This window comes from Periplaneta americana, chromosome 3, assembly GCF_040183065.1.
Source record: "Periplaneta americana isolate PAMFEO1 chromosome 3, P.americana_PAMFEO1_priV1, whole genome shotgun sequence".
Classification (NCBI taxonomy): domain Eukaryota; kingdom Metazoa; phylum Arthropoda; class Insecta; order Blattodea; family Blattidae; genus Periplaneta; species Periplaneta americana.
Window position 1 is genome coordinate 109,296,141 of NC_091119.1, and position 12,357 is coordinate 109,308,497.

General features: G+C 33.9%; 1 protein-coding gene across 1 annotated transcript in view; it reads left to right on the top strand.

Annotated features, from left to right (window-relative positions):
- Positions 1-6,462: 6,462 nt before the first annotated feature.
- LOC138697045 (WAS/WASL-interacting protein family member 1-like) overlaps positions 6,463-12,357 on the top strand; it is a 248,145-nt gene continuing 242,250 nt past the window's right edge. Inside the window, exon 1 of the mRNA XM_069822639.1 lies at positions 6,463-6,545. The gene's annotated coding sequence lies outside the window, so the exon portion shown is untranslated. The remainder of the gene's footprint in view (positions 6,546-12,357) is intronic.

Consider the following 12,357-nt stretch of genomic DNA (forward strand, 5'->3'; position numbering starts at 1 on the left):
AATTCTTGTCCTAGGCAGATGGTGAGTGACATGATGCAATGCCAATGTGTAGGGAAAGAAATGCAGTTCATTGAAATTAGTAATAGTTGTCAGTAATTTACGATTTAACTCTACGTTCTGAAGTAGGCCTACATACAGAGCACTATAAATAGGCTAACAGAAGACCATGATAGGCCTATTTGGAGAATCTGTGCAGATTGATAAGTGTGTATTTTTGTTGCAAACTGATCTTCAAAATGTGTTACCTAACCTATTGTTAACACTTATTCTATATAGGCTGATATATTTTTTATGAAGAACATCAGACCAATAACATTAGCAGACCATAACGAACCTGAATTCTAAAAAAAGAGAAATATCTGGGTTTTGAAATATAGTAAATTATATATAGATTTCTAAAAATAATGGTAAACTTCTATTGAAACTGAACATTTTGAATCGTGCCATAAAACATTAATCAAACTATATATTATTAAAATGATGAGAGCCTCTATAACACGTAATAGGTCTATGCAAATTAAATTAAAATATTGGGGCTTATAATAGAGGTTGTAATGAAACATTCTTAAGGAATCCTTGATGATCCCTAATATAATTTTTTCCACAGTTTCACAGTAGTGAATACTAAAAGTTTTTAATATACGGTACCCCACGCAAATTTGGACATACGAGGGTTGTTTGAGAAGTTCATTGCCCGACATAGAAATTAAAGTAAGATTATTCTCAAACAGTCCTTATTTCTCAACATAATCCCCCCTGAGATTCACACACTTGGTCCACCAGTGTCGCAATGCTGCTATACCCTCCTTGTACACAGATTCTTCGAGGACTGCAAAAAATGCCTTCTGCTGCCGCGATAACCCCTTCAGTTGACGAAAATTTCTTCCCAGCCAAGTGAGCTTTGAACTTCAGAAAAAGAAAGATGTCAGTAGACCCAGGTTTTATCAATGGTCACAAACCGCCTCAAAATTTCGGGCTCATTTTTCTCGAATGGAGCCAGACAACGAAATTTGACATCGGACGTGTTTTTTGTTCCGGCGTTTAACAAATTCACTCACCTTGCAGAGACCTTTGCCATGCCCAAGACAGTGAATAAGATGTGGCGCACCCGTTTTGTCGAGATACGCATAACCTCTCTAATTTCCCGCATTTTCAGTCAGTGTCATTCAACACCATATCGTAGATTTTTTTTACAATTTCATCATTTGTTAACTGTTACTGAACGTCCACTGCGGTGGTCGTCTTCCACACTCTTTCGACTATGTTTAAATAGTGCCGCCCATTTTTTCACAGTCGAAAATGCTGGAGCGGATTCTCTCAGAGTAGCATCCTTGTGTGCTTTAAATTATGTATTATTTTTTTACGAAATATTTAATGACTGCATGAAGCTCGATATTTTCCACTTTTACCAATCTGTCCTGCGCACTAATTTCAAAACTAAACTACACAAAATGTAGTCTACAGAAAATGATGATTTTTTTGTGCTTGAACTAATGTAAAATGGCCCCTAACAATAGCGGCATTGTTGACACATTTTCAATACAATCTATGTGTCAAGCCACGAAGTTTTCAAACGCACCTCATACTACCCTTATTGCGAAAAAGTAGTTTCATGACTGGCCACTTTTTGGGAGAAGGGTATAGGCTACCATAACGAATGCTCAAGTCAGGAATATACGAGATGGTTCGTAAATTCTTTTTTTCTAAGTCATCTTCCTTTGCCTGGTCGATTGTTGGTTCGAAACGAACTAGAGGGTCAAGAACTACAGCTTTGCTTTCTTTGACACAGTATATTTCATTGAATAATCTTAACTGAAAAATGTCATCTTAAATGAACAAAAGTGTTATGCTTGAAAAAACTATTAATTTCTTTACTAGATAGTGTGCGATTCGATTGAAAGTAATAGTGACTACATTAATTTTTGCTAACACCTAATCATACAGAAATAGCATAGGTCTATAATACCTTATTTTTCTGTATCTTTTAAATTTTTGTTTGAAATATGTTTCCGAATTTAAAAATGTCTAAACTACTATTAGACGCCAGCTATTATTAAGCTGTATCATGCTTAATATTTTAAAGCAGTATTACTTTTGTTTATCTAATCGTCTGTAGATCGATGAAAAAGTCGATGAATATGGAATGATATGAGATAATTATTTGTTTCCGATATTTTAAAACAATTACTATTTAAAAAATTGCATAACTTAAATAATTATATAAATTAATTATTAAACAGCTTGAGAACATATCGCCCACAATAAAAAACTGTGTTGAAGGAAGAATTGTTATTTATTTTCTGTATCCGTTAAAATAATGCTGCGTGAAGTAGACAACGATAAAATTCAATGTTAATTGTAAATATAAATGTATAGGCCTATTATTCGGAAACTGAATAAGTTATTTCCACTTTAAGGCAAATGCTGATTAAATATTGCACTACTTAAATAGCTAATTAGTTAAATATTAATAGTCTAGCACATGTTTACTAAACTTAGCCTACGACACTTACGCCACTTCTTACTTCTAACCGACTCAGTTTATATTAGTTAGTAGTAGGCTAAATAATTATTCATAGACTTTTTTCAAGCAATAACAGTTATGTTAATTTAAGATGACATATTTTATTTCAGATTATTCATTGAATTATTTTGTGTGAATAAGAATACAGAGTTTCATTAGGCACTTTTTATTACGTATGAAAAGGTTAAGGAGAAACTCATATGAGTCGACTTTAAGATAGGTATATTTTTGTTCAGTTTCGACAAGGAATTTATAGAAGCTAATTTTTTTCCACTAAAAATGTTATAAAATTGGTGAATTCCCATAGGTTGAATTGAGTAATAAGTGTTGATGACGAGAAATATCCGATTAATAATTGAGGGGGAAAACTGTTTTAGGCCCTACATGTATACTGCGTATATTTTTTTTCAGTATTAAGGATGCTGAAAATATTTCTTTTACATTAAAATATCAAAACCATTATTTTTCATATTCAAAACACTTTGTATAGGCTATATCCTTTATTCGATGGAATAAAGAATTATTCTTTTGTATATATCCTCTATTCGATGGAATAAAGAATTATTCTTTATTGAGTTTTGCTAGGTTAAGTTATGTCTTTTCAGCCTCTTTAGAAAATGAAAATTAGTGTCACTCATGACAGAAAAGGTGACAGATTAATACATTTGGTAAGACTAGGAAGAAACCTCTTGGTTGTAATTTGGAATTATAAGGCGAGATTGCAGAGCAGATAACAAAGGTTAATTACGGATTTAGGAGCAAAAATTATAATTATTATTAATATTGCTCTTCAGAATGAGGTGTAATATAAAGTACATAAACTACACGAATTTCAGCACGTTTAAAATATGCAATGTGGCAAAATAAACATCTAATAAAAGAAACTAAATTAAAGATTTACAAATAGTATGAGACTAATTACGCTCATGCGGTTAAACGAGGGCAGACACATCCAGAACTAGGAAGGAGGTTGATACAACGGAAATATATACCCTGAGAAACATAGTAAGAAAAAACAAATTTCATAGCGTAATCAGTTAAGGTACTAGAGAGCAGTGTGGAATTCAGCCAATTGGGGATTGGATTATCAACGACAAAAATGAATTTAATAAAAGATATTAGCAAGATAGCAAACAGTCGAATTGTGAAGATCGTAAGGGACAACTAGAGGAAAGAGGATTCCAGGAAGACTTCGCAAGAGATGATTGGACAATGCTGAGAAATACAGTATAGACTACTATCGTGAATTTAGAAGACTGAAGATGCAATATGTAAGCAAAGTTAGAGTTTTATGTTGTCACTGTCCAGGTAGCCTAAAGAAGTCTGCGAGGTTAATGAAGGTTGTATTAATGATTGTGATAATAATCGTATTAATACAGCACGGTAATTTAAACAAAACTTTAAAATAGGAAAGTTAATTTTACAATTCAAACGGATTATAACGCTGGTATATTTGAAGTAGGGCCTATCTGCTCTTTTTTGGATTTGATTTTTATTGCATTTTTAAACTTACTGTTTCTCATTTAACATATTAATGCTGAGGCAAATAATAGTAAACCCACAACCTGTTTTTGAAAATGAGATGTGAGAAATATGTACTCTGGTAATTTTAATGTATTGTATTAGATTGGTGCAAAACTTCGTAGTGTTTTTTTTTTCACTTTGACAAACGTTTTTATTTAATCAGTAATAAGATGGATAGATACGTGTTGAGCACAATGGTCAGAAACTACTATCTGCGCTTAAAATCGATGTCATTCTAGTTGAGCACAAACAACAATAGAAACGATTCTATGAGAAGAGCGTAAATACAAACGTAAGGACAAACAATCCGAGTGTGGTAATTAGCTGCGTTCAATTTCTGGACTTACCTACCTTGACCCAACGGTAGTCGACGCTTCGTTTGTAGATGATTTCATATCTTGCCAATCTACGGAAGTTAGTAGATTCAGCGATTATTTAGTAGACATGTACATAAGTGATTCTGCACTATTCCCTCCGCAAATGTGAGCATCTGAGTCAACGAAATCTCAAAGGACTACATTTCATTCTAAATTCAATAAGAATTTTACTAGCCCATATCCAAACATACATTTTTTTTGATATTCTAAAAGGAGTACAAACAGAGGCTTATATTTAACATAAGAAGCTGCAATCGCCAAAAGAAAACCGCTCGACGAAACATAAAAAAGGAGATATTTTGACAGATGCATTATTAAAATATAAGACAGAAGTAATTTCTCGATTAGGTTACGCAAAACCAGCAGCCCATCACTGCATATCTTTTTAATTAAAACAGTTACATGATTTTAATTTTGACCAACATTTTTAACCATACCAGCAAAATCAATGCTGTCAGTACTAAGTTTATAGAAAATGGGAAGGAAAATGTGTCAAATTGTTTGTGCTCAACGCGAATGAACGATTTCAGATTGTTTGTGCTCTACTCAATAAGAAATAAGGGTTGTTCAGGCATATTGTGCTCAATTCGTATGCGCCCTAATGTATTCCCCTACATTATATATGACTTTCTGGGAACGCTGGAGTAGTTTTTAGATTCCGTGTCTGAATTATGTCTCTGGTTTGGAGTTAAAGAAGTCGTCATGCCAAGTTTGTAAACCATTTTCGTTATCCCACCAGATACATCTGGTGTGGGTGGATACTGACTTTTGTACGGGTGTTGTGTGTTGAAATGACAGAACGATTTTCTTGCAGTGCTTTCTCCGATGGCATTCTCCCTATACACGGCACAAATGTTTCGAGCCGCCTCCGCTGTCTTTGTTCCTCTATTAAACTCAAACAGAAGAGTATGTCAAAGTGTTCTTTTTTCCACTTGACACTTTATCTCGTTTAGCTCATAAATAGCACAAACTATTCAAATCCGCAAAATTCAAGGCGCATTTACAAGCACAATACTCCAAATAACAAATGACAAAAGACAAACGATGAACAGTCTCCTAGCAACGTTATGTTGTGAAGAACAAAAACGCTACGAACTTATAACCTACATAAATCGAATAATATAGTATAATAGGGTAAAGTTGCCTAATTCCGTGATACTTTTTTTCACTGAATGTCACTGGTTGGATGTCTTGGTATGAAATTCACCGATGTCTCAAAAGTAGGAGAAGGATGCACTGTTTCGAGACAGATGTCTGGCGCTATGGTCGAACGGCAAAGCTTTGACTGACATTCAATTTTACAAAAGTATCACTGGATTAGGGGTATCACGAAAATAGGCAACTTTACCCTATATTATAAATCGATTATAGAGCTGCATATTAATATTATACAAAACTAAATGAAAAGTTAGTCATATAGTGCTAAAGGTTAGGGACATTTATATTCCAACTTGCTTATCCATGGGACTCTTTTTTTCGGTGATATGATCGAATCCCGGGGGGCCGCGATCCACGGTTGGGGAACCCCTGTCCCGCTAGAGCGCGCACGGCGTGGGAGATTCTTCAGGCGTGCTGGAACATGACAGATGTCTGCATATTCGTCTTCGATCATTGTGCGCCACGCGTTTCTCTTACTCCCCTAAAACCCACCCCTTTTATTTGCTACCCTTCTCTCTACACTTGTCAGTCTACCACGTGAGCAGACTCACCCGTTCCTAGTTTCATTGGCTCGCCCCTCACCCCGCTGCCATCACTTCAATACTCCGCAACGAATAACGACCCCCCGCATCACCCCCCAACCCTGTCTCTTTCAAACAACCCTCCCCCACTCAACACTGCAATCCGCGCGTACCGTTTAAAGTCCTTCGGGGTGATCCAGCAGCGAAGTTGTTGATGGGGAGTGAGAGAGAGAGAGAGGGGTGTAATTCAATGTGGTGGCGGGGAGGGGCGCAGGGGGCGGTGGGGGTGTCGTCTGAGTGAGAAGCTGCTGCGCAGATTGCCTCGATCATCTCTCGGCAGTAGCGACGATTATGATCTCATTTGGGCGGAGGAGGGTGAGAGGACGGCAGGACCAGCGCTGGCGTGCACACACTGCTCGGACACCGCGGCGGACAAGACAGGTACGTGGGAACAGGTGGTTCCGGTCGGCACTGCAGCTCCCTGCCACAGCCACGTGGTGTGCGGTGTTTGTGTGCAAGTGAGCCTCTATTCCAATTTGTTTCAATACGAATTTGCAGCTTTATCTCCGATTTATACTTCGTAACAACTGAATAAGAAAGAATAATTATTATATAGCCTATACGGTCTGCATACAAGCGAAGTTCTTTAGATTTGTCTAAATATAATTGTGTGCCACTTCTTCATTTATCATATTCATCTTAATACATTAGTTTTACAGCCATAAAGGTTACAATTGCAGAAATCATATTACATATTATGGGCAACACCTATACAGTATGTAGGCCTACAATTATCTGTTCGGAATTATATCGTAACACTGAATTAAATCCAGAAAGAAGTGCTTTAGAAAGAACAAAATTAAGATAATTTGACAGTTTTGTATTACAATTTTTAACATATATTGAAAATACTCTGTTTTGTAATTATAGAGGACTACTTTCACATCTAGATAAATCATCAGCAGAAAGCTCCCGAAGTTTTCAAGTAGTTTGAAATAATAATAATAATAATAATAATAATAATAATAATAATAATAATAATAATAATAATAATAATAATAACAACACAGCACAGCTGCAGTAGTTACAAATTTCTTGTGTATTTTCATCAAGTTTTATAAGTTTATGGACTCCTTTTGCATTGTCAGGAAATTTTTATTTCTTCCAGAAAATGAATTTCTTCACTTGATGACATTTCGTAGTGCGCTTCCATACACAACACGAGAATAACTAAATGTATTAATAATATTACCAAGTTAAAAGTCAAGATACATATTTTTTAAGTAAAATCTATTCTTGATATCTTAAATCAGCAGATTATATTATGAACATAACGTACAACGAGACATTCGTTTGAGTTTAATGAAAGACAACTGAAGATCATACCATACCCAGTACCGTACCAAACGGGAATGCTTGTAGAAATAACTTCCTGGTGTTACTTTTTTGGCGTCCCACGTGTTGGGAAGTTTCGCAGATACCGTCTTTTTATGTCTCATTTTCCACATCAAAAGATGAACATTACATAGAACATAAAAGATTTGTGAAATTACCAATAAAGCTCATTTAAATATTTTATGAATTCTTGTTATTATCTTATTGTGAAAAAATAAATAACAATGATTAATATCAGTAAATATCATTCTGAGAGTCAAGCTCTTGGCGTTACCGAAGTTGTATTGAGTTTCTTGTTTATTTTTACAAGAACAAATCAATCTATTTGGATACATGTATGATAGACTATATCAAGATAGAATATATAATAGGCTAATGCAAACCCAAATATTATGTAAAGAGTACCGGAAATATCGTACATGTTTGTTCACTCACACTTACCCGTGTTGAAATCTGATGATGCTTTATTCCTTTGCCACTGAATTGTGTGACTTTAATTTTATATTGCACATTATTCTAGCTCACTGCATTTAGAATCAATTAGAGTACATTAATACGTTACTTTCATTTTAAACACTCTGCACTCGGGACTTAGAATTTGTTATTGAGTAATCTGTGCTTCTGTTGAAATATTTGACAGTAATTTAATTATATCCATATCTCCGGTCAAATGAACTGGCACCATGCAAGATACTTCGAAATAGTAGCCTATTTCATTTGAGAATTTGTTGATTAAATTATTGGTTTTGTAAATCCGTTCAATCAAAATTCTTTAAGAAAATCTTTGGAAAGCCAAAGTATTACAAATTTCTTGCAAATATTTAAAGAATTTAATCTATGTAATTTCATGAACACGAAACTGCAATTATTGTGTGCTTTTTGATGTATTCTAAATAATCTAAAAAATTTTTGTTCACGTATTTTAGGCGATGAGATCTTCACTCACCCAAGTTAATGGATTGTTAGTTGGGAATACTTTTGTGACTTTGAACAGGGCAAAATAAAATCATAAAATGGTTAAATAATAATAATAATAATAATAATAATAATAATAATAATAATAATAATAATAATAATAATAGCGAAGTTAATTGTATTGGAAGATACAAATTAATTTGGTTTTTACAATCTTATTTTTACTCATATTTTTCATTTATAAAATTCATATAATTATTTCTGAAATAGATAAGAAACTAATTTTAATTTTTGGTGTTTTATTGGTACTGACATTTTAAAGAACAAGATATTTTATTATTGTTAATTCCCACTTTATGACAGAATTAATTTTTAGTATTGGATAGGACTCCTTTTCCAGGTTTTTAAGTATTTATGTATTTTTCAATATAATTCAGTTCAGAGAGGCAGTGAACTGAAATTGATGTATCTAACAATAATACTCGGGCATTTCTCTTAAACCGTCTTGATAGAAGAACACTTTCCATCCTGCTGTAATTTTATTTTACGATCCCCTCTTCATTAAAAAGTATAGACCTACGCTTTTTTTGTAGTGAAAAAACTTCAACTGAGTGTTCATGGGGACTCCACTGTATGCAGAATTAACATTTCACTGTATGCAGTATTGGCACCAATTAAAGTTCATATTGTTTGTTTTCAATTTTCAATGTAATATTTGTCATTCATTTTCTTGTTTTTCGTACATAATTATATAAAAAAATGTTGCGGTATTGCAAACATTTGATTTCAAGAGTTTGATGGTCATGAAAATTTTCATCTCACCTGAGTTCCAGAAATGATTTTGGTTTACCGCAATTTTTTTAATTGAATAACATTATAGTCTAACCTATAGCATTCAGCATTTTTACTTAGCCTACATTACGCGTAGGATTTCAGTTATGTGGTACAAATTGTTTAACCAGATTGAAATAACTTTTCCAGTTACATTTCACGTCATATGATGTCACTTGAAAATAATACTCGTAGTTCATACTCATTAAATATTCGCCGTTTACGAGTTATGGATAGGCTTGTGTATAATATCTCCATAATATATATTTATTGAAATAGTTTCATAGAAATACTTACAAAGGAAACCTACTTTATGAGAAGAGACTCCTTGAATTTTGCTGGAAGGCAAAATGCGCTAAGTTTAGTTGGTTCTAATTCTAATTCTAATTTTGGAAGTTTGCTTTCGTCTGTTGTCAGGATGACTGTAAAGAAATGGAAGTGAATAGAAGTGATTTTTTTTTAATCTTCTTGATGGAAAATCGAATAATGAAAATTAAAATGTAGAAGGAATCTTACTACATTGAAGTGCCATTCGTATTGATTATTTGTAATAAGACAATTGAGTTAATAGTATCCGCATGTACGACACTGAGCCATATACTGTCCGACCGAGTAGTTATGTCGCAAGATCGGCGAAACGGGGAAAGTTACGTGACAGTTGCTTGCTTTACGGGGCCCTTTTCTTTAAAATATTTTAAACAGTTGTATAATATTGCGTAAGACTTCCAGTTCCGAACAGCAAATATTTTCAGTCACTAGCCTTTACAGTGCGGTCAGCAGAAACGGATGGGGGAAATCAAGATGCGACATAACCACTCGATCGGACAGCAGGAGGCGAGGAAATAGAGTTCCCCTGTTACTCTTGACCTCGGCATTAGAAGACGGGTGTGTTATCAGCATCATGTCCCACCTACCTTCCCTCCCCCCTCGAGAAATATCTGGTACATATACTCAGTTTTGTAATAGGCTGATCTAAATTTGTCGTGAGATGAGAAATCTCTCAATCTGGGTTTGCACTAAGTTCTTACAGTCCACAATGGGTCACTAATTGTATGTATAAATAAAACATTGATATTTTGAAATAAAGAATTGTCAAGCGCTACAACTGTAATTCGTTTGTGTTAATGTGTCGTATTTCTTATTAGGAAATATAAGAAACGTGAGAACAACAAAATCATACAGAAAAGTAGATTCACCGAACACGTTGCTTTGGGAAATAGTGGTGCAATAAAATTTGACCATAAATTATTTTAATAGTTTTCTTCTCTTAACCCATACAGATGTGCGTGACAATTTCGGCGGAACCGCGTATGATGGGGTCTACTGGATCTATAAAATGTTCAAATAAAAATAATACATGTATAAGGAAGGGTATATAATTTATATAAAGGTAGACAGTTATTACGAGATTTAAACGAGGTATATCAAAGAGACGTCCAAGTAAGAAACCATACAGCTGGTTAAGTTGTAACTGAGATTTCACAGTATTTTAATTTTCATTCACATTATTCTCAATTATTTATCAATAGAGTGAAATAAATATAATTACAGAGGCGTGCTTTATATTATTGAACATCCAATATAGAGATTGCTTTCATTGAAAGTTACTGTATATTGGTGTTAGACCTATAGACCACGACTTATTATTATTATTATTATTATTATTATTATTATTATTATTAACTAATGAAATCACTTAATACCTTAAAAGTGGTGATAAAATACGATCATAACTAGCTGAGAAAGAATTAAACATATATCGATCGTCTAGTTCAAAAGTGCGACAACTCAGAAAAACAAGTTTTGAGATATCTTCAGTTGAAAGTTTCAAATAAATCACTTAGAAAGGAACAGAGTTCTGGTTCATAACCACGACAATTAGAAATGAGTCTGTATTCAGGAGGAGTTTATCATAATCTTCCAGTTCATTATTAATACATTTCGAAATGTACTAATAATGAATTAGTAAAGTCCATAGTTATAATTATTTCTAAAGCAGTTTATTTAGTTTTTTTTTTCTTTTTGGTTGTAAATATGACTTATCTCAATATTGAATCTGAAACAGCTCCGAAAGGGGCTTTCAGTAGTATAAATAACTAAAAAAATGGCAATTTTTGAGTTGTCGCACTTTTGAACTGGACGATCGATATATTAACTGAAGATAAACACTAAACTGACTCGCTGAAGTTCTATGTAGCCTACACCAAGTTAATAAATGTCAAATCTTTAAATGACTTCATTGCAGTGTAGTTTTTGTAAAGAAATGGAAAACATGTAACCTCGGAAATCTCGATTTGAACTGATATTCATGAACCATTCTCCAGAATAACGGATATTTTAAATAGAATATGCCTCACTGTTTGGTTATGTTTTTCTCACTTACGTTTTCCTGCTCTCGGTAGGCCTATTTTGAACCCTGTAGGCCTAATATACTCTCTAAATTTAGCGTCACTAGATAGGAAATTGTGTTAAAAAGAAGTTAGGTACCAATATTTTGTCAGAGATTCTGTCGTGCTGTCTCCCTATTGTCGGACCCTTATTAATGGTACTATGTACAAACTGTAAGATGACCGTTAATTTTCTCGTAATTTGAATTAATCTCAACTTATATTAAACAAATGATTCTACCATTCTGTCTGAGGATCTATAGTTTTATTGGCTTGCAAGACCGGTTGTGAAGGTAATGAACTGGTTCGATTGCCGGACAAACAGAAGTTCACGGAGAAAATGCATCCTAATATTGCCCTTATCTCGAATTTCACTGTCCATCAATATAAACCGATAAAGTCTCAGTTTGTTTTACGAAGCGTCCTACCGCGATAATAATGATGATGGGCTTTTTTATATAACTTCACCCATTTTCTCAAATTAGGGAAACACATTAGGTAACCGGTGTGTAGGTAAGAAGCGGTCTACTTATTGGTGCTTATACGAGTATCATGCGTTTCTCAGAGGATCTTGACGTGTGTCGGTTTAATTTCTTCCTCTTGTTATAAATGTCAAATACGAACTGTATTATCAATATTTATGCATTTCATCAGGTGTGTTCTGTGTCATGTAAAGGTAATTAATTTTGTATTTCAGTATTCTTTGAACTTAATATATGTCCGTT